General features: G+C 44.0%; 23 non-coding genes across 23 annotated transcripts; all 23 read right to left on the bottom strand.

The window, feature by feature from the left end:
* Positions 1-706: 706 nt before the first annotated feature.
* Positions 707-820, bottom strand: LOC128320768 (U5 spliceosomal RNA). The gene has a single exon (XR_008304356.1). It is a non-coding gene; the product is annotated as a U5 spliceosomal RNA (small nuclear RNA).
* A 1164-nt stretch (positions 821-1984) lies between these two features.
* LOC128320833 (U5 spliceosomal RNA) lies at positions 1985-2098 on the bottom strand. Its single transcript, XR_008304419.1, has one exon. It is a non-coding gene; the product is annotated as a U5 spliceosomal RNA (small nuclear RNA).
* An 866-nt stretch (positions 2099-2964) lies between these two features.
* Positions 2965-3078, bottom strand: LOC128320877 (U5 spliceosomal RNA). Its single transcript, XR_008304471.1, has one exon. It is a non-coding gene; the product is annotated as a U5 spliceosomal RNA (small nuclear RNA).
* Positions 3079-4230: 1152 nt separating this feature from the next.
* On the bottom strand, positions 4231-4344 carry LOC128320767 (U5 spliceosomal RNA). The gene has a single exon (XR_008304354.1). It is a non-coding gene; the product is annotated as a U5 spliceosomal RNA (small nuclear RNA).
* An 892-nt stretch (positions 4345-5236) lies between these two features.
* On the bottom strand, positions 5237-5350 carry LOC128320832 (U5 spliceosomal RNA). Its single transcript, XR_008304416.1, has one exon. It is a non-coding gene; the product is annotated as a U5 spliceosomal RNA (small nuclear RNA).
* Positions 5351-6498: 1148 nt separating this feature from the next.
* LOC128320766 (U5 spliceosomal RNA) lies at positions 6499-6612 on the bottom strand. The gene has a single exon (XR_008304353.1). It is a non-coding gene; the product is annotated as a U5 spliceosomal RNA (small nuclear RNA).
* Positions 6613-7776: 1164 nt separating this feature from the next.
* LOC128320831 (U5 spliceosomal RNA) lies at positions 7777-7890 on the bottom strand. Its single transcript, XR_008304415.1, has one exon. It is a non-coding gene; the product is annotated as a U5 spliceosomal RNA (small nuclear RNA).
* Positions 7891-8756: 866 nt separating this feature from the next.
* LOC128320876 (U5 spliceosomal RNA) lies at positions 8757-8870 on the bottom strand. The gene has a single exon (XR_008304470.1). It is a non-coding gene; the product is annotated as a U5 spliceosomal RNA (small nuclear RNA).
* A 1152-nt stretch (positions 8871-10022) lies between these two features.
* LOC128320764 (U5 spliceosomal RNA) lies at positions 10023-10136 on the bottom strand. The gene has a single exon (XR_008304352.1). It is a non-coding gene; the product is annotated as a U5 spliceosomal RNA (small nuclear RNA).
* A 1148-nt stretch (positions 10137-11284) lies between these two features.
* LOC128320762 (U5 spliceosomal RNA) lies at positions 11285-11398 on the bottom strand. The gene has a single exon (XR_008304349.1). It is a non-coding gene; the product is annotated as a U5 spliceosomal RNA (small nuclear RNA).
* Positions 11399-12562: 1164 nt separating this feature from the next.
* On the bottom strand, positions 12563-12676 carry LOC128320828 (U5 spliceosomal RNA). Its single transcript, XR_008304414.1, has one exon. It is a non-coding gene; the product is annotated as a U5 spliceosomal RNA (small nuclear RNA).
* Positions 12677-13542: 866 nt separating this feature from the next.
* LOC128320875 (U5 spliceosomal RNA) lies at positions 13543-13656 on the bottom strand. The gene has a single exon (XR_008304469.1). It is a non-coding gene; the product is annotated as a U5 spliceosomal RNA (small nuclear RNA).
* Positions 13657-14808: 1152 nt separating this feature from the next.
* Positions 14809-14922, bottom strand: LOC128320761 (U5 spliceosomal RNA). Its single transcript, XR_008304348.1, has one exon. It is a non-coding gene; the product is annotated as a U5 spliceosomal RNA (small nuclear RNA).
* Positions 14923-15798: 876 nt separating this feature from the next.
* Positions 15799-15912, bottom strand: LOC128320827 (U5 spliceosomal RNA). Its single transcript, XR_008304413.1, has one exon. It is a non-coding gene; the product is annotated as a U5 spliceosomal RNA (small nuclear RNA).
* Positions 15913-17064: 1152 nt separating this feature from the next.
* On the bottom strand, positions 17065-17178 carry LOC128320760 (U5 spliceosomal RNA). Its single transcript, XR_008304346.1, has one exon. It is a non-coding gene; the product is annotated as a U5 spliceosomal RNA (small nuclear RNA).
* Positions 17179-18050: 872 nt separating this feature from the next.
* On the bottom strand, positions 18051-18164 carry LOC128320826 (U5 spliceosomal RNA). Its single transcript, XR_008304412.1, has one exon. It is a non-coding gene; the product is annotated as a U5 spliceosomal RNA (small nuclear RNA).
* A 1152-nt stretch (positions 18165-19316) lies between these two features.
* Positions 19317-19430, bottom strand: LOC128320757 (U5 spliceosomal RNA). Its single transcript, XR_008304342.1, has one exon. It is a non-coding gene; the product is annotated as a U5 spliceosomal RNA (small nuclear RNA).
* Positions 19431-20578: 1148 nt separating this feature from the next.
* LOC128320756 (U5 spliceosomal RNA) lies at positions 20579-20692 on the bottom strand. The gene has a single exon (XR_008304340.1). It is a non-coding gene; the product is annotated as a U5 spliceosomal RNA (small nuclear RNA).
* A 1144-nt stretch (positions 20693-21836) lies between these two features.
* Positions 21837-21950, bottom strand: LOC128320825 (U5 spliceosomal RNA). Its single transcript, XR_008304411.1, has one exon. It is a non-coding gene; the product is annotated as a U5 spliceosomal RNA (small nuclear RNA).
* Positions 21951-23102: 1152 nt separating this feature from the next.
* LOC128320755 (U5 spliceosomal RNA) lies at positions 23103-23216 on the bottom strand. The gene has a single exon (XR_008304338.1). It is a non-coding gene; the product is annotated as a U5 spliceosomal RNA (small nuclear RNA).
* Positions 23217-24082: 866 nt separating this feature from the next.
* Positions 24083-24196, bottom strand: LOC128320824 (U5 spliceosomal RNA). The gene has a single exon (XR_008304410.1). It is a non-coding gene; the product is annotated as a U5 spliceosomal RNA (small nuclear RNA).
* Positions 24197-25348: 1152 nt separating this feature from the next.
* On the bottom strand, positions 25349-25462 carry LOC128320754 (U5 spliceosomal RNA). The gene has a single exon (XR_008304337.1). It is a non-coding gene; the product is annotated as a U5 spliceosomal RNA (small nuclear RNA).
* An 877-nt stretch (positions 25463-26339) lies between these two features.
* LOC128320823 (U5 spliceosomal RNA) lies at positions 26340-26453 on the bottom strand. The gene has a single exon (XR_008304409.1). It is a non-coding gene; the product is annotated as a U5 spliceosomal RNA (small nuclear RNA).
* Between the last annotated feature and the right edge of the window lie 1078 nt (positions 26454-27531).

Raw genomic sequence — 27531 nt, 5'->3', positions numbered from 1 at the left:
ACTGTTTAAGCCATGTTGGAACTGGCTGTGGGTCTGGAGTTCTGTCACTTACTTCACTCTAGCTGTTCCTATTGTTGTGGTCTTTGCGGTGTTCCTAGAGAAAGAACCATAGGGTGCTTTGCCTTTTTTCTTTGGCAGGAGCTATAAAAGATATCAGGGTGGAGGCAGGGTGCTCAAGGTACCTTACCCTGAGCCAGATTACTAGTTCCCAATCACTTATAGAGATAGCCATTCGTTCCTATTCATTCATTCATTCATTCATTCACTCAGTCACTGACTGACTGACTGTTTAAGCCATGTTGGAACTGGCTGTGGGTCCGGAGTTCTGTCACTTACTTCACTCTAGCTGTTCCTATTGTTCTGGTCTTTGCCCTGAGCCAGATTACTAGCTCCCAATCATTTATAGAGATAGCCATTCGTTCCCATTCATTCATTCACTCAGTCACTGACTGTTTAAGCCATGTTGGAACTAGCTGTGGGTCTGGGGTTCTGTCTTGTACTTCACTCTAGCCGTCCCTATTGTTCTGGTCTTTGCGGTGTTCCTAGAGAAAGAACCAATGTAGACAATGGGTGGTAGCGGTTGATTTGCCAGCCTTGGACATGGGGGAAAAAAAGTAAGGCTCTTACCTGTTTAATTATTTATTTATTCATAGATTCCCTCACTTAGACTCCATCCCCAACAGAGCCTTGGCCATCTCTTAGGCCAGCTTTGCAACAGGACAGCCCAGATAAATAAGTAGAACTCATCAACATTCCACCCCACAGAAATCTTTAGTAAAAGGTGAAAGATTTACGTGTGAATAAAGAGAAACCTGAGCTACAAACCAAGAAGGCCCAGGCCTCCGAAACTCTTTTGGAAAGCTAGAAAGCTGGCCCAGGGTGAGGTGGCTTGTGCCGACCTCGTACACCTTGATGGCTTTGATAGCTATTGCAAAAAGGCAGAGCAGCAGCTATAGATGTAGGATTTGTTTAGAGTCAGATATGGGCTACAGATTGCATTAAGACCTATTTTGCCCCCTCCTTTTTCCACTGAGCAGTGCTGAACCAATTACAATTTACATCTGTTTTTTTTTTTTTTTTTTTTTTTAAAGTACCATAGGGTACTTTGCCTTTTTTCATTGGCAGGAGCTATAAAGGCCTCAGGGTGGAGGCAGGGTGCTCAAGGTACCTTACCCTGAGCCAGATTACTAGATCCCAATCACTTATAGAGATAGCCATTCATTCAAAGTCATTCCTTCATTCACTCAGTCACTGACTCACTGACTGTTTAAGCCATGTTGGAACTGGCTGTGGGTCTGGAGTTCTGTCACTTACTTCACTCTAGCTGTTCCTATTGTTGTGGTCTTTGCGGTGTTCCTAGAGAAAGAACCATAGGGTGCTTTGCCTTTTTTCTTTGGCAGGAGCTATAAAAGATATCAGGGTGGAGGCAGGGTGCTCAAGGTACCTTACCCTGAGCCAGATTACTAGTTCCCAATCACTTATAGAGATAGCCATTCGTTCCTATTCATTCATTCATTCCTTCATTCACTCAGTCACTGACTGACTGACTGTTTAAGCCATGTTGGAACTGGCTGTGGGTCCGGAGTTCTGTCACTTACTTCACTCTAGCTGTTCCTATTGTTCTGGTCTTTGCCCTGAGCCAGATTACTAGCTCCCAATCATTTATAGAGATAGCCATTCGTTCCCATTCATTCATTCACTCAGTCACTGACTGTTTAAGCCATGTTGGAACTAGCTGTGGGTCTGGGGTTCTGTCTTGTACTTCACTCTAGCCGTCCCTATTGTTCTGGTCTTTGCGGTGTTCCTAGAGAAAGAACCAATGTAGACAATGGGTGGTAGCGGTTGATTTGCCAGCCTTGGACATGGGGGAAAAAAAGTAAGGCTCTTACCTGTTTAATTATTTATTTATTCATAGATTCCCTCACTTAGACTCCATCCCCAACAGAGCCTTGGCCATCTCTTAGGCCAAACCACGAAACGGCCAGCTTTGCAACAGGACAGCCCAGATAAATAAGTAGAACTCATCAACATTCCACCCCACAGAAATCTTTAGGAAAAGGTGAAAGATTTACGTGTGAATAAAGAGAAACCTGAGCTACAAACCAAGAAGGCCCAGGCCTCCGAAACTCTTTTGGAAAGCTAGAAAGCTGGCCCAGGGTGAGGTGGCTTGTGCCGACCTCGTACACCTTGATGGCTTTGATAGCTATTGCAAAAAGGCAGAGCAGCAGCTATAGATGTAGGATTTGTTTAGAGTCAGATATGGGCTACAGATTGCATTAAGACCTATTTTGCCCCCTCCTTTTTCCACTGAGCAGTGCTGAACCAATTACAATTTACATCTGTTTTTTTTTTTTTTTTTTTTTTTTAAAGTACCATAGGGTACTTTGCCTTTTTTCATTGGCAGGAGCTATAAAAGATATCAGGGTGGAGGCAGGGTGCTCAAGGTACCTTACCCTGAGCCAGATTACTAGTTCCCAATCACTTATAGAGATAGCCATTCGTTCCCATTCATTCATTCATTCACTCAGTCACTGACTCACTGACTGTTTAAGCCGTGTTGGAATTGGCTGTGGGTCTGGAGTTCTGTCACTTACTTCACTCTAGCTGTTCCTATTGTTCTGGTCTTTGCCCTGAGCCAGATTACTAGCTCCCAATCACTTATAGAGATAGCCATTTGTTCCCATTCATTCATTCACTCAGTCACTGACTGTTTAAGCCATGTTGGAACTAGCTGTGGGTCTGGGGTTCTGTCTTGTACTTCACTCTAGCCGTCCCTATTGTTCTGGTCTTTGCGGTGTTCCTAGAGAAAGAACCAATGTAGACAATGGGTGGTAGCGGTTGATTTGCCAGCCTTGGATGTGGCGAAAAAAAAGTAAGGCTCTTACCTGTTTAATTATTTATTTATTCATAGATTCCCTCACTTAGACTCCATCCCCAACAGAGCCTTAGCCATCTCTTAGGCCAGCTTTGCAACAGGACAGCCCAGATAAATAAGTAGAACTCATCAACATTCCACCCCACAGAAATCTTTAGGAAAAGGTGAAAGATTTACGTGTGAATAAAGAGAAACCTGCGCTACAAACCAAGAAGGCCCAGGCCTCCGAAACTCTTTTGGAAAGCTAGAAAGCTGGCCCAGGGTGAGGTGGCTTGTGCCGACCTCGTACACCTTGATGGCTTTGATAGCTATTGCAAAAAGGCAGAGCAGCAGCTATAGATGTAGGATTTGTTTAGAGTCAGATATGGGCTACAGATTGCATTAAGACCTATTTTGCCCCCTCCTTTTTCCACTGAGCAGTGCTGAACCAATTACAATTTACATCTGTTTTTTTTTTTTTTTAAAGTACCATAGTGTACTTTGCCTTTTTTCATTGGCAGGAGCTATAAAGGCCTCAGGGTGGAGGCAGGGTGCTCAAGGTACCTTACCCTGAGCCAGATTACTAGTTCCCAATCACTTATAGAGATAGCCATTCATTCAAAGTCATTCATTCCTTCACTCAGTCACTGACTCACTGACTGTTTAAGCCATGTTGGAACTGGCTGTGGGTCTGGAGTTCTGTCACTTACTTCACTCTAGCTGTTCCTATTGTTCTGGTCTTTGCGGTGTTCCTAGAGAAAGAACCATAGGGTGCTTTGCCTTTTTTCTTTGGCAGGAGCTATAAAAGATATCAGGGTGGAGGCAGGGTGCTCAAGGTACCTTACCCTGAGCCAGATTACTAGTTCCCAATCACTTATAGAGATAGCCATTCGTTCCCATTCATTCATTCATTCATTCACTCAGTCACTGACTGACTGACTGTTTAAGCCATGTTGGAACTGGCTGTGGGTCCGGAGTTCTGTCACTTACTTCACTCTAGCTGTTCCTATTGTTCTGGTCTTTGCCCTGAGCCAGATTACTAGCTCCTAATCACTTATAGAGATAGCCATTCGTTCCCATTCATTCATTCACTCAGTCACTGACTGTTTAAGCCATGTTGGAACTAGCTGTGGGTCTGGGGTTCTGTCTTGTACTTCACTCTAGCCGTCCCTATTGTTCTGGTCTTTGCGGTGTTCCTAGAGAAAGAACCAATGTAGACAATGGGTGGTAGCGGTTGATTTGCCAGCCTTGGATGTGGCGAAAAAAAAGTAAGGCTCTTACCTGTTTACTTATTTATTTATTCATAGATTCCCTCACTTAGACTCCATCCCCAACAGAGCCTTGGCCAACTCTTAGGCCAAACCACGAAACGGCCAGCTTTGCAACAGGACAGCCCAGATAAATAAGTAGAACTCATCAACATTCCACCCCACAGAAATCTTTAGTAAAAGGTGAAAGATTTACGTGTGAATAAAGAGAAACCTGAGCTACCAACCAAGAAGGCCCAGGCCTCCGAAACTCTTTTGGAAAGCTAGAAAGCTGGCCCAGGGTGAGGTGGCTTGTGCCGACCTCGTACACCTTGATGGCTTTGATAGCTATTGCAAAAAGGCAGAGCAGCAGCTATAGATGTAGGATTTGTTTAGAGTCAGATATGGGCTACAGATTGCATTAAGACCTATTTTGCCCCCTCCTTTTTCCACTGAGCAGTGCTGAACCAATTACAATTTACATCTGTTTTTTTTTTTTTTTTTTTTTTTTTTTTTTAAAGTACCATAGGGTACTTTGCCTTTTTTCATTGGCAGGAGCTATAAAAGATATCAGGGTGGAGGCAGGGTGCTCAAGGTACCTTACCCTGAGCCAGATTACTAGTTCCCAATCACTTATAGAGATAGCCATTCGTTCCCATTCATTCATTCCTTCATTCACTCAGTCACTGACTCACTGACTGTTTAAGCCTTGTTGGAACTGGCTGTGGGTCTGGAGTTCTGTCACTTACTTCACTCTAGCTGTTCCTATTGTTCTGGTCTTTGCCCTGAGCCAGATTACTAGCTCCCAATCATTTATAGAGATAGCCATTTGTTCCCATTCATTCATTCACTCAGTCACTGACTGTTTAAGCCATGTTGGAACTAGCTGTGGGTCTGGGGTTCTGTCTTGTACTTCACTCTAGCCGTCCCTATTGTTCTGGTCTTTGCGGTGTTCCTAGAGAAAGAACCAATGTAGACAATGGGTGGTAGCGGTTGATTTGCCAGCCTTGGACGTGGGGGAAAAAAAGTAAGGCTCTTACCTGTTTAATTATTTATTTATTCATAGATTCCCTCACTTAGACTCCATCCCCAACAGAGCCTTGGCCATCTCTTAGGCCAAACCACGAAACGGCCAGCTTTGCAACAGGACAGCCCAGATAAATAAGTAGAACTCATCAACATTCCACCCCACAGAAATCTTTAGGAAAAGGTGAAAGATTTACGTGTGAATAAAGAGAAACCTGAGCTACAAACCAAGAAGGCCCAGGCCTCCGAAACTCTTTTGGAAAGCTAGAAAGCTGGCCCAGGGTGAGGTGGCTTGTGCCGACCTCGTACACCTTGATGGCTTTGATAGCTATTGCAAAAAGGCAGAGCAGCAGCTATAGATGTAGGATTTGTTTAGAGTCAGATATGGGCTACAGATTGCATTAAGACCTATTTTGCCCCCTCCTTTTTCCACTGAGCAGTGCTGAACCAATTACAATTTACATCTGTTTTTTTTTTTTTTTTTTTTTTTAAAGTACCATAGGGTACTTTGCCTTTTTTCATTGGCAGGAGCTATAAAGGCCTCAGGGTGGAGGCAGGGTGCTCAAGGTACCTTACCCTGAGCCAGATTACTAGTTCCCAATCACTTATAGAGATAGCCATTCATTCAAAGTCATTCATTCCTTCACTCAGTCACTGACTCACTGACTGTTTAAGCCATGTTGGAACTGGCTGTGGGTCTGGAGTTCTGTCACTTACTTCACTCTAGCTGTTCCTATTGTTGTGGTCTTTGCGGTGTTCCTAGAGAAAGAACCATAGGGTGCTTTGCCTTTTTTCTTTGGCAGGAGCTATAAAAGATATCAGGGTGGAGGCAGGGTGCTCAAGGTACCTTACCCTGAGCCAGATTACTAGTTCCCAATCACTTATAGAGATAGCCATTCGTTCCTATTCATTCATTCATTCATTCATTCACTCAGTCACTGACTGACTGACTGTTTAAGCCATGTTGGAACTGGCTGTGGGTCCGGAGTTCTGTCACTTACTTCACTCTAGCTGTTCCTATTGTTCTGGTCTTTGCCCTGAGCCAGATTACTAGCTCCCAATCATTTATAGAGATAGCCATTCGTTCCCATTCATTCATTCACTCAGTCACTGACTGTTTAAGCCATGTTGGAACTAGCTGTGGGTCTGGGGTTCTGTCTTGTACTTCACTCTAGCCGTCCCTATTGTTCTGGTCTTTGCGGTGTTCCTAGAGAAAGAACCAATGTAGACAATGGGTGGTAGCGGTTGATTTGCCAGCCTTGGACATGGGGGAAAAAAAGTAAGGCTCTTACCTGTTTAATTATTTATTTATTCATAGATTCCCTCACTTAGACTCCATCCCCAACAGAGCCTTGGCCATCTCTTAGGCCAGCTTTGCAACAGGACAGCCCAGATAAATAAGTAGAACTCATCAACATTCCACCCCACAGAAATCTTTAGTAAAAGGTGAAAGATTTACGTGTGAATAAAGAGAAACCTGAGCTACAAACCAAGAAGGCCCAGGCCTCCGAAACTCTTTTGGAAAGCTAGAAAGCTGGCCCAGGGTGAGGTGGCTTGTGCCGACCTCGTACACCTTGATGGCTTTGATAGCTATTGCAAAAAGGCAGAGCAGCAGCTATAGATGTAGGATTTGTTTAGAGTCAGATATGGGCTACAGATTGCATTAAGACCTATTTTGCCCCCTCCTTTTTCCACTGAGCAGTGCTGAACCAATTACAATTTACATCTGTTTTTTTTTTTTTTTTTTTTTTTAAAGTACCATAGGGTACTTTGCCTTTTTTCATTGGCAGGAGCTATAAAGGCCTCAGGGTGGAGGCAGGGTGCTCAAGGTACCTTACCCTGAGCCAGATTACTAGTTCCCAATCACTTATAGAGATAGCCATTCATTCAAAGTCATTCCTTCATTCACTCAGTCACTGACTCACTGACTGTTTAAGCCATGTTGGAACTGGCTGTGGGTCTGGAGTTCTGTCACTTACTTCACTCTAGCTGTTCCTATTGTTGTGGTCTTTGCGGTGTTCCTAGAGAAAGAACCATAGGGTGCTTTGCCTTTTTTCTTTGGCAGGAGCTATAAAAGATATCAGGGTGGAGGCAGGGTGCTCAAGGTACCTTACCCTGAGCCAGATTACTAGTTCCCAATCACTTATAGAGATAGCCATTCGTTCCTATTCATTCATTCATTCCTTCATTCACTCAGTCACTGACTGACTGACTGTTTAAGCCATGTTGGAACTGGCTGTGGGTCCGGAGTTCTGTCACTTACTTCACTCTAGCTGTTCCTATTGTTCTGGTCTTTGCCCTGAGCCAGATTACTAGCTCCCAATCATTTATAGAGATAGCCATTCGTTCCCATTCATTCATTCACTCAGTCACTGACTGTTTAAGCCATGTTGGAACTAGCTGTGGGTCTGGGGTTCTGTCTTGTACTTCACTCTAGCCGTCCCTATTGTTCTGGTCTTTGCGGTGTTCCTAGAGAAAGAACCAATGTAGACAATGGGTGGTAGCGGTTGATTTGCCAGCCTTGGACATGGGGGAAAAAAAGTAAGGCTCTTACCTGTTTAATTATTTATTTATTCATAGATTCCCTCACTTAGACTCCATCCCCAACAGAGCCTTGGCCATCTCTTAGGCCAAACCACGAAACGGCCAGCTTTGCAACAGGACAGCCCAGATAAATAAGTAGAACTCATCAACATTCCACCCCACAGAAATCTTTAGGAAAAGGTGAAAGATTTACGTGTGAATAAAGAGAAACCTGAGCTACAAACCAAGAAGGCCCAGGCCTCCGAAACTCTTTTGGAAAGCTAGAAAGCTGGCCCAGGGTGAGGTGGCTTGTGCCGACCTCGTACACCTTGATGGCTTTGATAGCTATTGCAAAAAGGCAGAGCAGCAGCTATAGATGTAGGATTTGTTTAGAGTCAGATATGGGCTACAGATTGCATTAAGACCTATTTTGCCCCCTCCTTTTTCCACTGAGCAGTGCTGAACCAATTACAATTTACATCTGTTTTTTTTTTTTTTTTTTTTTTTTAAAGTACCATAGGGTACTTTGCCTTTTTTCATTGGCAGGAGCTATAAAAGATATCAGGGTGGAGGCAGGGTGCTCAAGGTACCTTACCCTGAGCCAGATTACTAGTTCCCAATCACTTATAGAGATAGCCATTCGTTCCCATTCATTCATTCATTCACTCAGTCACTGACTCACTGACTGTTTAAGCCGTGTTGGAATTGGCTGTGGGTCTGGAGTTCTGTCACTTACTTCACTCTAGCTGTTCCTATTGTTCTGGTCTTTGCCCTGAGCCAGATTACTAGCTCCCAATCACTTATAGAGATAGCCATTTGTTCCCATTCATTCATTCACTCAGTCACTGACTGTTTAAGCCATGTTGGAACTAGCTGTGGGTCTGGGGTTCTGTCTTGTACTTCACTCTAGCCGTCCCTATTGTTCTGGTCTTTGCGGTGTTCCTAGAGAAAGAACCAATGTAGACAATGGGTGGTAGCGGTTGATTTGCCAGCCTTGGATGTGGCGAAAAAAAAGTAAGGCTCTTACCTGTTTAATTATTTATTTATTCATAGATTCCCTCACTTAGACTCCATCCCCAACAGAGCCTTAGCCATCTCTTAGGCCAGCTTTGCAACAGGACAGCCCAGATAAATAAGTAGAACTCATCAACATTCCACCCCACAGAAATCTTTAGGAAAAGGTGAAAGATTTACGTGTGAATAAAGAGAAACCTGCGCTACAAACCAAGAAGGCCCAGGCCTCCGAAACTCTTTTGGAAAGCTAGAAAGCTGGCCCAGGGTGAGGTGGCTTGTGCCGACCTCGTACACCTTGATGGCTTTGATAGCTATTGCAAAAAGGCAGAGCAGCAGCTATAGATGTAGGATTTGTTTAGAGTCAGATATGGGCTACAGATTGCATTAAGACCTATTTTGCCCCCTCCTTTTTCCACTGAGCAGTGCTGAACCAATTACAATTTACATCTGTTTTTTTTTTTTTTTAAAGTACCATAGTGTACTTTGCCTTTTTTCATTGGCAGGAGCTATAAAGGCCTCAGGGTGGAGGCAGGGTGCTCAAGGTACCTTACCCTGAGCCAGATTACTAGTTCCCAATCACTTATAGAGATAGCCATTCATTCAAAGTCATTCATTCCTTCACTCAGTCACTGACTCACTGACTGTTTAAGCCATGTTGGAACTGGCTGTGGGTCTGGAGTTCTGTCACTTACTTCACTCTAGCTGTTCCTATTGTTCTGGTCTTTGCGGTGTTCCTAGAGAAAGAACCATAGGGTGCTTTGCCTTTTTTCTTTGGCAGGAGCTATAAAAGATATCAGGGTGGAGGCAGGGTGCTCAAGGTACCTTACCCTGAGCCAGATTACTAGTTCCCAATCACTTATAGAGATAGCCATTCGTTCCCATTCATTCATTCATTCATTCACTCAGTCACTGACTGACTGACTGTTTAAGCCATGTTGGAACTGGCTGTGGGTCCGGAGTTCTGTCACTTACTTCACTCTAGCTGTTCCTATTGTTCTGGTCTTTGCCCTGAGCCAGATTACTAGCTCCTAATCACTTATAGAGATAGCCATTCGTTCCCATTCATTCATTCACTCAGTCACTGACTGTTTAAGCCATGTTGGAACTAGCTGTGGGTCTGGGGTTCTGTCTTGTACTTCACTCTAGCCGTCCCTATTGTTCTGGTCTTTGCGGTGTTCCTAGAGAAAGAACCAATGTAGACAATGGGTGGTAGCGGTTGATTTGCCAGCCTTGGATGTGGCGAAAAAAAAGTAAGGCTCTTACCTGTTTACTTATTTATTTATTCATAGATTCCCTCACTTAGACTCCATCCCCAACAGAGCCTTGGCCAACTCTTAGGCCAAACCACGAAACGGCCAGCTTTGCAACAGGACAGCCCAGATAAATAAGTAGAACTCATCAACATTCCACCCCACAGAAATCTTTAGTAAAAGGTGAAAGATTTACGTGTGAATAAAGAGAAACCTGAGCTACCAACCAAGAAGGCCCAGGCCTCCGAAACTCTTTTGGAAAGCTAGAAAGCTGGCCCAGGGTGAGGTGGCTTGTGCCGACCTCGTACACCTTGATGGCTTTGATAGCTATTGCAAAAAGGCAGAGCAGCAGCTATAGATGTAGGATTTGTTTAGAGTCAGATATGGGCTACAGATTGCATTAAGACCTATTTTGCCCCCTCCTTTTTCCACTGAGCAGTGCTGAACCAATTACAATTTACATCTGTTTTTTTTTTTTTTTTTTTTTTTAAAGTACCATAGGGTACTTTGCCTTTTTTCATTGGCAGGAGCTATAAAGGCCTCAGGGTGGAGGCAGGGTGCTCAAGGTACCTTACCCTGAGCCAGATTACTAGTTCCCAATCACTTATAGAGATAGCCATTCATTCAAAGTCATTCATTCCTTCACTCAGTCACTGACTCACTGACTGTTTAAGCCATGTTGGAACTGGCTGTGGGTCTGGAGTTCTGTCACTTACTTCACTCTAGCTGTTCCTATTGTTGTGGTCTTTGCGGTGTTCCTAGAGAAAGAACCATAGGGTGCTTTGCCTTTTTTCTTTGGCAGGAGCTATAAAAGATATCAGGGTGGAGGCAGGGTGCTCAAGGTACCTTACCCTGAGCCAGATTACTAGTTCCCAATCACTTATAGAGATAGCCATTCGTTCCTATTCATTCATTCATTCATTCATTCACTCAGTCACTGACTGACTGACTGTTTAAGCCATGTTGGAACTGGCTGTGGGTCCGGAGTTCTGTCACTTACTTCACTCTAGCTGTTCCTATTGTTCTGGTCTTTGCCCTGAGCCAGATTACTAGCTCCCAATCATTTATAGAGATAGCCATTCGTTCCCATTCATTCATTCACTCAGTCACTGACTGTTTAAGCCATGTTGGAACTAGCTGTGGGTCTGGGGTTCTGTCTTGTACTTCACTCTAGCCGTCCCTATTGTTCTGGTCTTTGCGGTGTTCCTAGAGAAAGAACCAATGTAGACAATGGGTGGTAGCGGTTGATTTGCCAGCCTTGGACATGGGGGAAAAAAAGTAAGGCTCTTACCTGTTTAATTATTTATTTATTCATAGATTCCCTCACTTAGACTCCATCCCCAACAGAGCCTTGGCCATCTCTTAGGCCAGCTTTGCAACAGGACAGCCCAGATAAATAAGTAGAACTCATCAACATTCCACCCCACAGAAATCTTTAGTAAAAGGTGAAAGATTTACGTGTGAATAAAGAGAAACCTGAGCTACAAACCAAGAAGGCCCAGGCCTCCGAAACTCTTTTGGAAAGCTAGAAAGCTGGCCCAGGGTGAGGTGGCTTGTGCCGACCTCGTACACCTTGATGGCTTTGATAGCTATTGCAAAAAGGCAGAGCAGCAGCTATAGATGTAGGATTTGTTTAGAGTCAGATATGGGCTACAGATTGCATTAAGACCTATTTTGCCCCCTCCTTTTTCCACTGAGCAGTGCTGAACCAATTACAATTTACATCTGTTTTTTTTTTTTTTTTTTTTTTTAAAGTACCATAGGGTACTTTGCCTTTTTTCATTGGCAGGAGCTATAAAGGCCTCAGGGTGGAGGCAGGGTGCTCAAGGTACCTTACCCTGAGCCAGATTACTAGTTCCCAATCACTTATAGAGATAGCCATTCATTCAAAGTCATTCCTTCATTCACTCAGTCACTGACTCACTGACTGTTTAAGCCATGTTGGAACTGGCTGTGGGTCTGGAGTTCTGTCACTTACTTCACTCTAGCTGTTCCTATTGTTGTGGTCTTTGCGGTGTTCCTAGAGAAAGAACCATAGGGTGCTTTGCCTTTTTTCTTTGGCAGGAGCTATAAAAGATATCAGGGTGGAGGCAGGGTGCTCAAGGTACCTTACCCTGAGCCAGATTACTAGTTCCCAATCACTTATAGAGATAGCCATTCGTTCCTATTCATTCATTCATTCCTTCATTCACTCAGTCACTGACTGACTGACTGTTTAAGCCATGTTGGAACTGGCTGTGGGTCCGGAGTTCTGTCACTTACTTCACTCTAGCTGTTCCTATTGTTCTGGTCTTTGCCCTGAGCCAGATTACTAGCTCCCAATCATTTATAGAGATAGCCATTCGTTCCCATTCATTCATTCACTCAGTCACTGACTGTTTAAGCCATGTTGGAACTAGCTGTGGGTCTGGGGTTCTGTCTTGTACTTCACTCTAGCCGTCCCTATTGTTCTGGTCTTTGCGGTGTTCCTAGAGAAAGAACCAATGTAGACAATGGGTGGTAGCGGTTGATTTGCCAGCCTTGGACATGGGGGAAAAAAAGTAAGGCTCTTACCTGTTTAATTATTTATTTATTCATAGATTCCCTCACTTAGACTCCATCCCCAACAGAGCCTTGGCCATCTCTTAGGCCAAACCACGAAACGGCCAGCTTTGCAACAGGACAGCCCAGATAAATAAGTAGAACTCATCAACATTCCACCCCACAGAAATCTTTAGGAAAAGGTGAAAGATTTACGTGTGAATAAAGAGAAACCTGAGCTACAAACCAAGAAGGCCCAGGCCTCCGAAACTCTTTTGGAAAGCTAGAAAGCTGGCCCAGGGTGAGGTGGCTTGTGCCGACCTCGTACACCTTGATGGCTTTGATAGCTATTGCAAAAAGGCAGAGCAGCAGCTATAGATGTAGGATTTGTTTAGAGTCAGATATGGGCTACAGATTGCATTAAGACCTATTTTGCCCCCTCCTTTTTCCACTGAGCAGTGCTGAACCAATTACAATTTACATCTGTTTTTTTTTTTTTTTTTTTTTTTTAAAGTACCATAGGGTACTTTGCCTTTTTTCATTGGCAGGAGCTATAAAAGATATCAGGGTGGAGGCAGGGTGCTCAAGGTACCTTACCCTGAGCCAGATTACTAGTTCCCAATCACTTATAGAGATAGCCATTCGTTCCCATTCATTCATTCATTCACTCAGTCACTGACTCACTGACTGTTTAAGCCGTGTTGGAATTGGCTGTGGGTCTGGAGTTCTGTCACTTACTTCACTCTAGCTGTTCCTATTGTTCTGGTCTTTGCCCTGAGCCAGATTACTAGCTCCCAATCACTTATAGAGATAGCCATTTGTTCCCATTCATTCATTCACTCAGTCACTGACTGTTTAAGCCATGTTGGAACTAGCTGTGGGTCTGGGGTTCTGTCTTGTACTTCACTCTAGCCGTCCCTATTGTTCTGGTCTTTGCGGTGTTCCTAGAGAAAGAACCAATGTAGACAATGGGTGGTAGCGGTTGATTTGCCAGCCTTGGATGTGGCGAAAAAAAAGTAAGGCTCTTACCTGTTTAATTATTTATTTATTCATAGATTCCCTCACTTAGACTCCATCCCCAACAGAGCCTTAGCCATCTCTTAGGCCAGCTTTGCAACAGGACAGCCCAGATAAATAAGTAGAACTCATCAACATTCCACCCCACAGAAATCTTTAGGAAAAGGTGAAAGATTTACGTGTGAATAAAGAGAAACCTGCGCTACAAACCAAGAAGGCCCAGGCCTCCGAAACTCTTTTGGAAAGCTAGAAAGCTGGCCCAGGGTGAGGTGGCTTGTGCCGACCTCGTACACCTTGATGGCTTTGATAGCTATTGCAAAAAGGCAGAGCAGCAGCTATAGATGTAGGATTTGTTTAGAGTCAGATATGGGCTACAGATTGCATTAAGACCTATTTTGCCCCCTCCTTTTTCCACTGAGCAGTGCTGAACCAATTACAATTTACATCTGTTTTTTTTTTTTTTTAAAGTACCATAGTGTACTTTGCCTTTTTTCATTGGCAGGAGCTATAAAGGCCTCAGGGTGGAGGCAGGGTGCTCAAGGTACCTTACCCTGAGCCAGATTACTAGTTCCCAATCACTTATAGAGATAGCCATTCATTCAAAGTCATTCATTCCTTCACTCAGTCACTGACTCACTGACTGTTTAAGCCATGTTGGAACTGGCTGTGGGTCTGGAGTTCTGTCACTTACTTCACTCTAGCTGTTCCTATTGTTCTGGTCTTTGCGGTGTTCCTAGAGAAAGAACCATAGGGTGCTTTGCCTTTTTTCTTTGGCAGGAGCTATAAAAGATATCAGGGTGGAGGCAGGGTGCTCAAGGTACCTTACCCTGAGCCAGATTACTAGTTCCCAATCACTTATAGAGATAGCCATTCGTTCCCATTCATTCATTCATTCATTCACTCAGTCACTGACTGACTGACTGTTTAAGCCATGTTGGAACTGGCTGTGGGTCCGGAGTTCTGTCACTTACTTCACTCTAGCTGTTCCTATTGTTCTGGTCTTTGCCCTGAGCCAGATTACTAGCTCCTAATCACTTATAGAGATAGCCATTCGTTCCCATTCATTCATTCACTCAGTCACTGACTGTTTAAGCCATGTTGGAACTAGCTGTGGGTCTGGGGTTCTGTCTTGTACTTCACTCTAGCCGTCCCTATTGTTCTGGTCTTTGCGGTGTTCCTAGAGAAAGAACCAATGTAGACAATGGGTGGTAGCGGTTGATTTGCCAGCCTTGGATGTGGCGAAAAAAAAGTAAGGCTCTTACCTGTTTACTTATTTATTTATTCATAGATTCCCTCACTTAGACTCCATCCCCAACAGAGCCTTGGCCAACTCTTAGGCCAAACCACGAAACGGCCAGCTTTGCAACAGGACAGCCCAGATAAATAAGTAGAACTCATCAACATTCCACCCCACAGAAATCTTTAGTAAAAGGTGAAAGATTTACGTGTGAATAAAGAGAAACCTGAGCTACCAACCAAGAAGGCCCAGGCCTCCGAAACTCTTTTGGAAAGCTAGAAAGCTGGCCCAGGGTGAGGTGGCTTGTGCCGACCTCGTACACCTTGATGGCTTTGATAGCTATTGCAAAAAGGCAGAGCAGCAGCTATAGATGTAGGATTTGTTTAGAGTCAGATATGGGCTACAGATTGCATTAAGACCTATTTTGCCCCCTCCTTTTTCCACTGAGCAGTGCTGAACCAATTACAATTTACATCTGTTTTTTTTTTTTTTTTTTTTTTTTTTTTTTAAAGTACCATAGGGTACTTTGCCTTTTTTCATTGGCAGGAGCTATAAAAGATATCAGGGTGGAGGCAGGGTGCTCAAGGTACCTTACCCTGAGCCAGATTACTAGTTCCCAATCACTTATAGAGATAGCCATTCGTTCCCATTCATTCATTCCTTCATTCACTCAGTCACTGACTCACTGACTGTTTAAGCCATGTTGGAACTGGCTGTGGGTCTGGAGTTCTGTCACTTACTTCACTCTAGCTGTTCCTATTGTTCTGGTCTTTGCCCTGAGCCAGATTACTAGCTCCCAATCATTTATAGAGATAGCCATTTGTTCCCATTCATTCATTCACTCAGTCACTGACTGTTTAAGCCATGTTGGAACTAGCTGTGGGTCTGGGGTTCTGTCTTGTACTTCACTCTAGCCGTCCCTATTGTTCTGGTCTTTGCGGTGTTCCTAGAGAAAGAACCAATGTAGACAATGGGTGGTAGCGGTTGATTTGCCAGCCTTGGATGTGGGGGAAAAAAAGTAAGGCTCTTACCTGTTTAATTATTTATTTATTCATAGATTCCCTCACTTAGACTCCATCCCCAACAGAGCCTTAGCCATCTCTTAGGCCAGCTTTGCAACAGGACAGCCCAGATAAATAAGTAGAACTCATCAACATTCCACCCCACAGAAATCTTTAGGAAAAGGTGAAAGATTTACGTGTGAATAAAGAGAAACCTGAGCTACAAACCAAGAAGGCCCAGGCCTCCGAAACTCTTTTGGAAAGCTAGAAAGCTGGCCCAGGGTGAGGTGGCTTGTGCCGACCTCGTACACCTTGATGGCTTTGATAGCTATTGCAAAAAGGCAGAGCAGCAGCTATAGATGTAGGATTTGTTTAGAGTCAGATATGGGCTACAGATTGCATTAAGACCTATTTTGCCCCCTCCTTTTTCCACTGAGCAGTGCTGAACCAATTACAATTTACATCTGTTTTTTTTTTTTTTTAAAGTACCATAGTGTACTTTGCCTTTTTTCATTGGCAGGAGCTATAAAGGCCTCAGGGTGGAGGCAGGGTGCTCAAGGTACCTTACCCTGAGCCAGATTACTAGTTCCCAATCACTTATAGAGATAGCCATTCATTCAAAGTCATTCATTCCTTCACTCAGTCACTGACTCACTGACTGTTTAAGCCATGTTGGAACTGGCTGTGGGTCTGGAGTTCTGTCACTTACTTCACTCTAGCTGTTCCTATTGTTCTGGTCTTTGCGGTGTTCCTAGAGAAAGAACCATAGGGTGCTTTGCCTTTTTTCTTTGGCAGGAGCTATAAAAGATATCAGGGTGGAGGCAGGGTGCTCAAGGTACCTTACCCTGAGCCAGATTACTAGTTCCCAATCACTTATAGAGATAGCCATTCGTTCCCATTCATTCATTCATTCATTCACTCAGTCACTGACTGACTGACTGTTTAAGCCATGTTGGAACTGGCTGTGGGTCCGGAGTTCTGTCACTTACTTCACTCTAGCTGTTCCTATTGTTCTGGTCTTTGCCCTGAGCCAGATTACTAGCTCCTAATCACTTATAGAGATAGCCATTCGTTCCCATTCATTCATTCACTCAGTCACTGACTGTTTAAGCCATGTTGGAACTAGCTGTGGGTCTGGGGTTCTGTCTTGTACTTCACTCTAGCCGTCCCTATTGTTCTGGTCTTTGCGGTGTTCCTAGAGAAAGAACCAATGTAGACAATGGGTGGTAGCGGTTGATTTGCCAGCCTTGGATGTGGCGAAAAAAAAGTAAGGCTCTTACCTGTTTACTTATTTATTTATTCATAGATTCCCTCACTTAGACTCCATCCCCAACAGAGCCTTGGCCAACTCTTAGGCCAAACCACGAAACGGCCAGCTTTGCAACAGGACAGCCCAGATAAATAAGTAGAACTCATCAACATTCCACCCCACAGAAATCTTTAGTAAAAGGTGAAAGATTTACGTGTGAATAAAGAGAAACCTGAGCTACCAACCAAGAAGGCCCAGGCCTCCGAAACTCTTTTGGAAAGCTAGAAAGCTGGCCCAGGGTGAGGTGGCTTGTGCCGACCTCGTACACCTTGATGGCTTTGATAGCTATTGCAAAAAGGCAGAGCAGCAGCTATAGATGTAGGATTTGTTTAGAGTCAGATATGGGCTACAGATTGCATTAAGACCTATTTTGCCCCCTCCTTTTTCCACTGAGCAGTGCTGAACCAATTACAATTTACATCTGTTTTTTTTTTTTTTTTTTTTTTTTTTTTTTAAAGTACCATAGGGTACTTTGCCTTTTTTCATTGGCAGGAGCTATAAAAGATATCAGGGTGGAGGCAGGGTGCTCAAGGTACCTTACCCTGAGCCAGATTACTAGTTCCCAATCACTTATAGAGATAGCCATTCGTTCCCATTCATTCATTCATTCACTCAGTCACTGACTCACTGACTGTTTAAGCCGTGTTGGAATTGGCTGTGGGTCTGGAGTTCTGTCACTTACTTCACTCTAGCTGTTCCTATTGTTCTGGTCTTTGCCCTGAGCCAGATTACTAGCTCCCAATCACTTATAGAGATAGCCATTTGTTCCCATTCATTCATTCACTCAGTCACTGACTGTTTAAGCCATGTTGGAACTAGCTGTGGGTCTGGGGTTCTGTCTTGTACTTCACTCTAGCCGTCCCTATTGTTCTGGTCTTTGCGGTGTTCCTAGAGAAAGAACCAATGTAGACAATGGGTGGTAGCGGTTGATTTGCCAGCCTTGGATGTGGCGAAAAAAAAGTAAGGCTCTTACCTGTTTAATTATTTATTTATTCATAGATTCCCTCACTTAGACTCCATCCCCAACAGAGCCTTAGCCATCTCTTAGGCCAGCTTTGCAACAGGACAGCCCAGATAAATAAGTAGAACTCATCAACATTCCACCCCACAGAAATCTTTAGGAAAAGGTGAAAGATTTACGTGTGAATAAAGAGAAACCTGAGCTACAAACCAAGAAGGCCCAGGCCTCCGAAACTCTTTTGGAAAGCTAGAAAGCTGGCCCAGGGTGAGGTGGCTTGTGCCGACCTCGTACACCTTGATGGCTTTGATAGCTATTGCAAAAAGGCAGAGCAGCAGCTATAGATGTAGGATTTGTTTAGAGTCAGATATGGGCTACAGATTGCATTAAGACCTATTTTGCCCCCTCCTTTTTCCACTGAGCAGTGCTGAACCAATTACAATTTACATCTGTTTTTTTTTTTTTTTAAAGTACCATAGTGTACTTTGCCTTTTTTCATTGGCAGGAGCTATAAAGGCCTCAGGGTGGAGGCAGGGTGCTCAAGGTACCTTACCCTGAGCCAGATTACTAGTTCCCAATCACTTATAGAGATAGCCATTCATTCAAAGTCATTCATTCCTTCACTCAGTCACTGACTCACTGACTGTTTAAGCCATGTTGGAACTGGCTGTGGGTCTGGAGTTCTGTCACTTACTTCACTCTAGCTGTTCCTATTGTTCTGGTCTTTGCGGTGTTCCTAGAGAAAGAACCATAGGGTGCTTTGCCTTTTTTCTTTGGCAGGAGCTATAAAAGATATCAGGGTGGAGGCAGGGTGCTCAAGGTACCTTACCCTGAGCCAGATTACTAGTTCCCAATCACTTATAGAGATAGCCATTCGTTCCCATTCATTCATTCATTCATTCACTCAGTCACTGACTGACTGACTGTTTAAGCCATGTTGGAACTGGCTGTGGGTCCGGAGTTCTGTCACTTACTTCACTCTAGCTGTTCCTATTGTTCTGGTCTTTGCCCTGAGCCAGATTACTAGCTCCTAATCACTTATAGAGATAGCCATTCGTTCCCATTCATTCATTCACTCAGTCACTGACTGTTTAAGCCATGTTGGAACTAGCTGTGGGTCTGGGGTTCTGTCTTGTACTTCACTCTAGCCGTCCCTATTGTTCTGGTCTTTGCGGTGTTCCTAGAGAAAGAACCAATGTAGACAATGGGTGGTAGCGGTTGATTTGCCAGCCTTGGATGTGGCGAAAAAAAAGTAAGGCTCTTACCTGTTTACTTATTTATTTATTCATAGATTCCCTCACTTAGACTCCATCCCCAACAGAGCCTTGGCCAACTCTTAGGCCAAACCACGAAACGGCCAGCTTTGCAACAGGACAGCCCAGATAAATAAGTAGAACTCATCAACATTCCACCCCACAGAAATCTTTAGTAAAAGGTGAAAGATTTACGTGTGAATAAAGAGAAACCTGAGCTACCAACCAAGAAGGCCCAGGCCTCCGAAACTCTTTTGGAAAGCTAGAAAGCTGGCCCAGGGTGAGGTGGCTTGTGCCGACCTCGTACACCTTGATGGCTTTGATAGCTATTGCAAAAAGGCAGAGCAGCAGCTATAGATGTAGGATTTGTTTAGAGTCAGATATGGGCTACAGATTGCATTAAGACCTATTTTGCCCCCTCCTTTTTCCACTGAGCAGTGCTGAACCAATTACAATTTACATCTGTTTTTTTTTTTTTTTTTTTTTTTAAAGTACCATAGGGTACTTTGCCTTTTTTCATTGGCAGGAGCTATAAAGGCCTCAGGGTGGAGGCAGGGTGCTCAAGGTACCTTACCCTGAGCCAGATTACTAGTTCCCAATCACTTATAGAGATAGCCATTCATTCAAAGTCATTCATTCCTTCACTCAGTCACTGACTCACTGACTGTTTAAGCCATGTTGGAACTGGCTGTGGGTCTGGAGTTCTGTCACTTACTTCACTCTAGCTGTTCCTATTGTTGTGGTCTTTGCGGTGTTCCTAGAGAAAGAACCATAGGGTGCTTTGCCTTTTTTCTTTGGCAGGAGCTATAAAAGATATCAGGGTGGAGGCAGGGTGCTCAAGGTACCTTACCCTGAGCCAGATTACTAGTTCCCAATCACTTATAGAGATAGCCATTCGTTCCTATTCATTCATTCATTCATTCATTCACTCAGTCACTGACTGACTGACTGTTTAAGCCATGTTGGAACTGGCTGTGGGTCCGGAGTTCTGTCACTTACTTCACTCTAGCTGTTCCTATTGTTCTGGTCTTTGCCCTGAGCCAGATTACTAGCTCCCAATCATTTATAGAGATAGCCATTCGTTCCCATTCATTCATTCACTCAGTCACTGACTGTTTAAGCCATGTTGGAACTAGCTGTGGGTCTGGGGTTCTGTCTTGTACTTCACTCTAGCCGTCCCTATTGTTCTGGTCTTTGCGGTGTTCCTAGAGAAAGAACCAATGTAGACAATGGGTGGTAGCGGTTGATTTGCCAGCCTTGGACATGGGGGAAAAAAAGTAAGGCTCTTACCTGTTTAATTATTTATTTATTCATAGATTCCCTCACTTAGACTCCATCCCCAACAGAGCCTTGGCCATCTCTTAGGCCAGCTTTGCAACAGGACAGCCCAGATAAATAAGTAGAACTCATCAACATTCCACCCCACAGAAATCTTTAGTAAAAGGTGAAAGATTTACGTGTGAATAAAGAGAAACCTGAGCTACAAACCAAGAAGGCCCAGGCCTCCGAAACTCTTTTGGAAAGCTAGAAAGCTGGCCCAGGGTGAGGTGGCTTGTGCCGACCTCGTACACCTTGATGGCTTTGATAGCTATTGCAAAAAGGCAGAGCAGCAGCTATAGATGTAGGATTTGTTTAGAGTCAGATATGGGCTACAGATTGCATTAAGACCTATTTTGCCCCCTCCTTTTTCCACTGAGCAGTGCTGAACCAATTACAATTTACATCTGTTTTTTTTTTTTTTTTTTTTTTTAAAGTACCATAGGGTACTTTGCCTTTTTTCATTGGCAGGAGCTATAAAGGCCTCAGGGTGGAGGCAGGGTGCTCAAGGTACCTTACCCTGAGCCAGATTACTAGTTCCCAATCACTTATAGAGATAGCCATTCATTCAAAGTCATTCCTTCATTCACTCAGTCACTGACTCACTGACTGTTTAAGCCATGTTGGAACTGGCTGTGGGTCTGGAGTTCTGTCACTTACTTCACTCTAGCTGTTCCTATTGTTGTGGTCTTTGCGGTGTTCCTAGAGAAAGAACCATAGGGTACTTTGCCTTTTTTCATTGGCAGGAGCTATAAAAGATATCAGGGTGGAGGCAGGGTGCTCAAGGTACCTTACCCTGAGCCAGATTACTAGTTCCCAATCACTTATAGAGATAGCCATTCGTTCCCATTCATTCATTCCTTCATTCACTCAGTCACTGACTCACTGACTGTTTAAGCCATGTTGGAACTGGCTGTGGGTCTGGAGTTCTGTCACTTACTTCACTCTAGCTGTTCCTATTGTTCTGGTCTTTGCCCTGAGCCAGATTACTAGCTCCCAATCATTTATAGAGATAGCCATTTGTTCCCATTCATTCATTCACTCAGTCACTGACTGTTTAAGCCATGTTGGAACTAGCTGTGGGTCTGGGGTTCTGTCTTGTACTTCACTCTAGCCGTCCCTATTGTTCTGGTCTTTGCGGTGTTCCTAGAGAAAGAACCAATGTAGACAATGGGTGGTAGCGGTTGATTTGCCAGCCTTGGATGTGGGGGAAAAAAAGTAAGGCTCTTACCTGTTTAATTATTTATTTATTCATAGATTCCCTCACTTAGACTCCATCCCCAACAGAGCCTTAGCCATCTCTTAGGCCAGCTTTGCAACAGGACAGCCCAGATAAATAAGTAGAACTCATCAACATTCCACCCCACAGAAATCTTTAGGAAAAGGTGAAAGATTTACGTGTGAATAAAGAGAAACCTGAGCTACAAACCAAGAAGGCCCAGGCCTCCGAAACTCTTTTGGAAAGCTAGAAAGCTGGCCCAGGGTGAGGTGGCTTGTGCCGACCTCGTACACCTTGATGGCTTTGATAGCTATTGCAAAAAGGCAGAGCAGCAGCTATAGATGTAGGATTTGTTTAGAGTCAGATATGGGCTACAGATTGCATTAAGACCTATTTTGCCCCCTCCTTTTTCCACTGAGCAGTGCTGAACCAATTACAATTTACATCTGTTTTTTTTTTTTTTTAAAGTACCATAGTGTACTTTGCCTTTTTTCATTGGCAGGAGCTATAAAGGCCTCAGGGTGGAGGCAGGGTGCTCAAGGTACCTTACCCTGAGCCAGATTACTAGTTCCCAATCACTTATAGAGATAGCCATTCATTCAAAGTCATTCATTCCTTCACTCAGTCACTGACTCACTGACTGTTTAAGCCATGTTGGAACTGGCTGTGGGTCTGGAGTTCTGTCACTTACTTCACTCTAGCTGTTCCTATTGTTCTGGTCTTTGCGGTGTTCCTAGAGAAAGAACCATAGGGTGCTTTGCCTTTTTTCTTTGGCAGGAGCTATAAAAGATATCAGGGTGGAGGCAGGGTGCTCAAGGTACCTTACCCTGAGCCAGATTACTAGTTCCCAATCACTTATAGAGATAGCCATTCGTTCCCATTCATTCATTCATTCATTCACTCAGTCACTGACTGACTGACTGTTTAAGCCATGTTGGAACTGGCTGTGGGTCCGGAGTTCTGTCACTTACTTCACTCTAGCTGTTCCTATTGTTCTGGTCTTTGCCCTGAGCCAGATTACTAGCTCCTAATCACTTATAGAGATAGCCATTCGTTCCCATTCATTCATTCACTCAGTCACTGACTGTTTAAGCCATGTTGGAACTAGCTGTGGGTCTGGGGTTCTGTCTTGTACTTCACTCTAGCCGTCCCTATTGTTCTGGTCTTTGCGGTGTTCCTAGAGAAAGAACCAATGTAGACAATGGGTGGTAGCGGTTGATTTGCCAGCCTTGGATGTGGCGAAAAAAAAGTAAGGCTCTTACCTGTTTACTTATTTATTTATTCATAGATTCCCTCACTTAGACTCCATCCCCAACAGAGCCTTGGCCAACTCTTAGGCCAAACCACGAAACGGCCAGCTTTGCAACAGGACAGCCCAGATAAATAAGTAGAACTCATCAACATTCCACCCCACAGAAATCTTTAGTAAAAGGTGAAAGATTTACGTGTGAATAAAGAGAAACCTGAGCTACAAACCAAGAAGGCCCAGGCCTCCGAAACTCTTTTGGAAAGCTAGAAAGCTGGCCCAGGGTGAGGTGGCTTGTGCCGACCTCGTACACCTTGATGGCTTTGATAGCTATTGCAAAAAGGCAGAGCAGCAGCTATAGATGTAGGATTTGTTTAGAGTCAGATATGGGCTACAGATTGCATTAAGACCTATTTTGCCCCCTCCTTTTTCCACTGAGCAGTGCTGAACCAATTACAATTTACATGTGTTTTTTTTTTTTTTTTTTTTTTTTAAAGTACCATAGGGTACTTTGCCTTTTTTCATTGGCAGGAGCTATAAAAGATATCAGGGTGGAGGCAGGGTGCTCAAGGTACCTTACCCTGAGCCAGATTACTAGTTCCCAATCACTTATAGAGATAGCCATTCGTTCCCATTCATTCATTCATTCACTCAGTCACTGACTCACTGACTGTTTAAGCCGTGTTGGAATTGGCTGTGGGTCTGGAGTTCTGTCACTTACTTCACTCTAGCTGTTCCTATTGTTCTGGTCTTTGCCCTGAGCCAGATTACTAGCTCCCAATCACTTATAGAGATAGCCATTTGTTCCCATTCATTCATTCACTCAGTCACTGACTGTTTAAGCCATGTTGGAACTAGCTGTGGGTCTGGGGTTCTGTCTTGTACTTCACTCTAGCCGTCCCTATTGTTCTGGTCTTTGCGGTGTTCCTAGAGAAAGAACCAATGTAGACAATGGGTGGTAGCGGTTGATTTGCCAGCCTTGGATGTGGCGAAAAAAAAGTAAGGCTCTTACCTGTTTAATTATTTATTTATTCATAGATTCCCTCACTTAGACTCCATCCCCAACAGAGCCTTAGCCATCTCTTAGGCCAGCTTTGCAACAGGACAGCCCAGATAAATAAGTAGAACTCATCAACATTCCACCCCACAGAAATCTTTAGGAAAAGGTGAAAGATTTACGTGTGAATAAAGAGAAACCTGAGCTACAAACCAAGAAGGCCCAGGCCTCCGAAACTCTTTTGGAAAGCTAGAAAGCTGGCCCAGGGTGAGGTGGCTTGTGCCGACCTCGTACACCTTGATGGCTTTGATAGCTATTGCAAAAAGGCAGAGCAGCAGCTATAGATGTAGGATTTGTTTAGAGTCAGATATGGGCTACAGATTGCATTAAGACCTATTTTGCCCCCTCCTTTTTCCACTGAGCAGTGCTGAACCAATTACAATTTACATCTGTTTTTTTTTTTTTTTAAAGTACCATAGTGTACTTTGCCTTTTTTCATTGGCAGGAGCTATAAAGGCCTCAGGGTGGAGGCAGGGTGCTCAAGGTACCTTACCCTGAGCCAGATTACTAGTTCCCAATCACTTATAGAGATAGCCATTCATTCAAAGTCATTCATTCCTTCACTCAGTCACTGACTCACTGACTGTTTAAGCCATGTTGGAACTGGCTGTGGGTCTGGAGTTCTGTCACTTACTTCACTCTAGCTGTTCCTATTGTTCTGGTCTTTGCGGTGTTCCTAGAGAAAGAACCATAGGGTGCTTTGCCTTTTTTCTTTGGCAGGAGCTATAAAAGATATCAGGGTGGAGGCAGGGTGCTCAAGGTACCTTACCCTGAGCCAGATTACTAGTTCCCAATCACTTATAGAGATAGCCATTCGTTCCCATTCATTCATTCATTCATTCACTCAGTCACTGACTGACTGACTGTTTAAGCCATGTTGGAACTGGCTGTGGGTCCGGAGTTCTGTCACTTACTTCACTCTAGCTGTTCCTATTGTTCTGGTCTTTGCCCTGAGCCAGATTACTAGCTCCTAATCACTTATAGAGATAGCCATTCGTTCCCATTCATTCATTCACTCAGTCACTGACTGTTTAAGCCATGTTGGAACTAGCTGTGGGTCTGGGGTTCTGTCTTGTACTTCACTCTAGCCGTCCCTATTGTTCTGGTCTTTGCGGTGTTCCTAGAGAAAGAACCAATGTAGACAATGGGTGGTAGCGGTTGATTTGCCAGCCTTGGATGTGGCGAAAAAAAAGTAAGGCTCTTACCTGTTTACTTATTTATTTATTCATAGATTCCCTCACTTAGACTCCATCCCCAACAGAGCCTTGGCCAACTCTTAGGCCAAACCACGAAACGGCCAGCTTTGCAACAGGACAGCCCAGATAAATAAGTAGAACTCATCAACATTCCACCCCACAGAAATCTTTAGTAAAAGGTGAAAGATTTACGTGTGAATAAAGAGAAACCTGAGCTACCAACCAAGAAGGCCCAGGCCTCCGAAACTCTTTTGGAAAGCTAGAAAGCTGGCCCAGGGTGAGGTGGCTTGTGCCGACCTCGTACACCTTGATGGCTTTGATAGCTATTGCAAAAAGGCAGAGCAGCAGCTATAGATGTAGGATTTGTTTAGAGTCAGATATGGGCTACAGATTGCATTAAGACCTATTTTGCCCCCTCCTTTTTCCACTGAGCAGTGCTGAACCAATTACAATTTACATCTGTTTTTTTTTTTTTTTTTATTTTTTTTTTTTTAAAGTACCATAGGGTACTTTGCCTTTTTTCATTGGCAGGAGCTATAAAAGATATCAGGGTGGAGGCAGGGTGCTCAAGGTACCTTACCCTGAGCCAGATTACTAGTTCCCAATCACTTATAGAGATAGCCATTCGTTCCCATTCATTCATTCCTTCATTCACTCAGTCACTGACTCACTGACTGTTTAAGCCATGTTGGAACTGGCTGTGGGTCTGGAGTTCTGTCACTTACTTCACTCTAGCTGTTCCTATTGTTCTGGTCTTTGCCCTGAGCCAGATTACTAGCTCCCAATCATTTATAGAGATAGCCATTTGTTCCCATTCATTCATTCACTCAGTCACTGACTGTTTAAGCCATGTTGGAACTAGCTGTGGGTCTGGGGTTCTGTCTTGTACTTCACTCTAGCCGTCCCTATTGTTCTGGTCTTTGCGGTGTTCCTAGAGAAAGAACCAATGTAGACAATGGGTGGTAGCGGTTGATTTGCCAGCCTTGGATGTGGGGGAAAAAAAGTAAGGCTCTTACCTGTTTAATTATTTATTTATTCATAGATTCCCTCACTTAGACTCCATCCCCAACAGAGCCTTAGCCATCTCTTAGGCCAGCTTTGCAACAGGACAGCCCAGATAAATAAGTAGAACTCATCAACATTCCACCCCACAGAAATCTTTAGGAAAAGGTGAAAGATTTACGTGTGAATAAAGAGAAACCTGAGCTACAAACCAAGAAGGCCCAGGCCTCCGAAACTCTTTTGGAAAGCTAGAAAGCTGGCCCAGGGTGAGGTGGCTTGTGCCGACCTCGTACACCTTGATGGCTTTGATAGCTATTGCAAAAAGGCAGAGCAGCAGCTATAGATGTAGGATTTGTTTAGAGTCAGATATGGGCTACAGATTGCATTAAGACCTATTTTGCCCCCTCCTTTTTCCACTGAGCAGTGCTGAACCAATTACAATTTACATCTGTTTTTTTTTTTTTTTAAAGTACCATAGTGTACTTTGCCTTTTTTCATTGGCAGGAGCTATAAAGGCCTCAGGGTGGAGGCAGGGTGCTCAAGGTACCTTACCCTGAGCCAGATTACTAGTTCCCAATCACTTATAGAGATAGCCATTCATTCAAAGTCATTCATTCCTTCACTCAGTCACTGACTCACTGACTGTTTAAGCCATGTTGGAACTGGCTGTGGGTCTGGAGTTCTGTCACTTACTTCACTCTAGCTGTTCCTATTGTTCTGGTCTTTGCGGTGTTCCTAGAGAAAGAACCATAGGGTGCTTTGCCTTTTTTCTTTGGCAGGAGCTATAAAAGATATCAGGGTGGAGGCAGGGTGCTCAAGGTACCTTACCCTGAGCCAGATTACTAGTTCCCAATCACTTATAGAGATAGCCATTCGTTCCCATTCATTCATTCATTCATTCACTCAGTCACTGACTGACTGACTGTTTAAGCCATGTTGGAACTGGCTGTGGGTCCGGAGTTCTGTCACTTACTTCACTCTAGCTGTTCCTATTGTTCTGGTCTTTGCCCTGAGCCAGATTACTAGCTCCTAATCACTTATAGAGATAGCCATTCGTTCCCATTCATTCATTCACTCAGTCACTGACTGTTTAAGCCATGTTGGAACTAGCTGTGGGTCTGGGGTTCTGTCTTGTACTTCACTCTAGCCGTCCCTATTGTTCTGGTCTTTGCGGTGTTCCTAGAGAAAGAACCAATGTAGACAATGGGTGGTAGCGGTTGATTTGCCAGCCTTGGATGTGGCGAAAAAAAAGTAAGGCTCTTACCTGTTTACTTATTTATTTATT

This window comes from Pangasianodon hypophthalmus, chromosome 1 (assembly GCF_027358585.1).
Source record: "Pangasianodon hypophthalmus isolate fPanHyp1 chromosome 1, fPanHyp1.pri, whole genome shotgun sequence".
NCBI lineage: Eukaryota > Metazoa > Chordata > Actinopteri > Siluriformes > Pangasiidae > Pangasianodon > Pangasianodon hypophthalmus.
The sequence above is the reverse complement of the archived record's forward strand: the minus strand, read 5'-3'. Positions and strand labels throughout refer to the sequence as shown.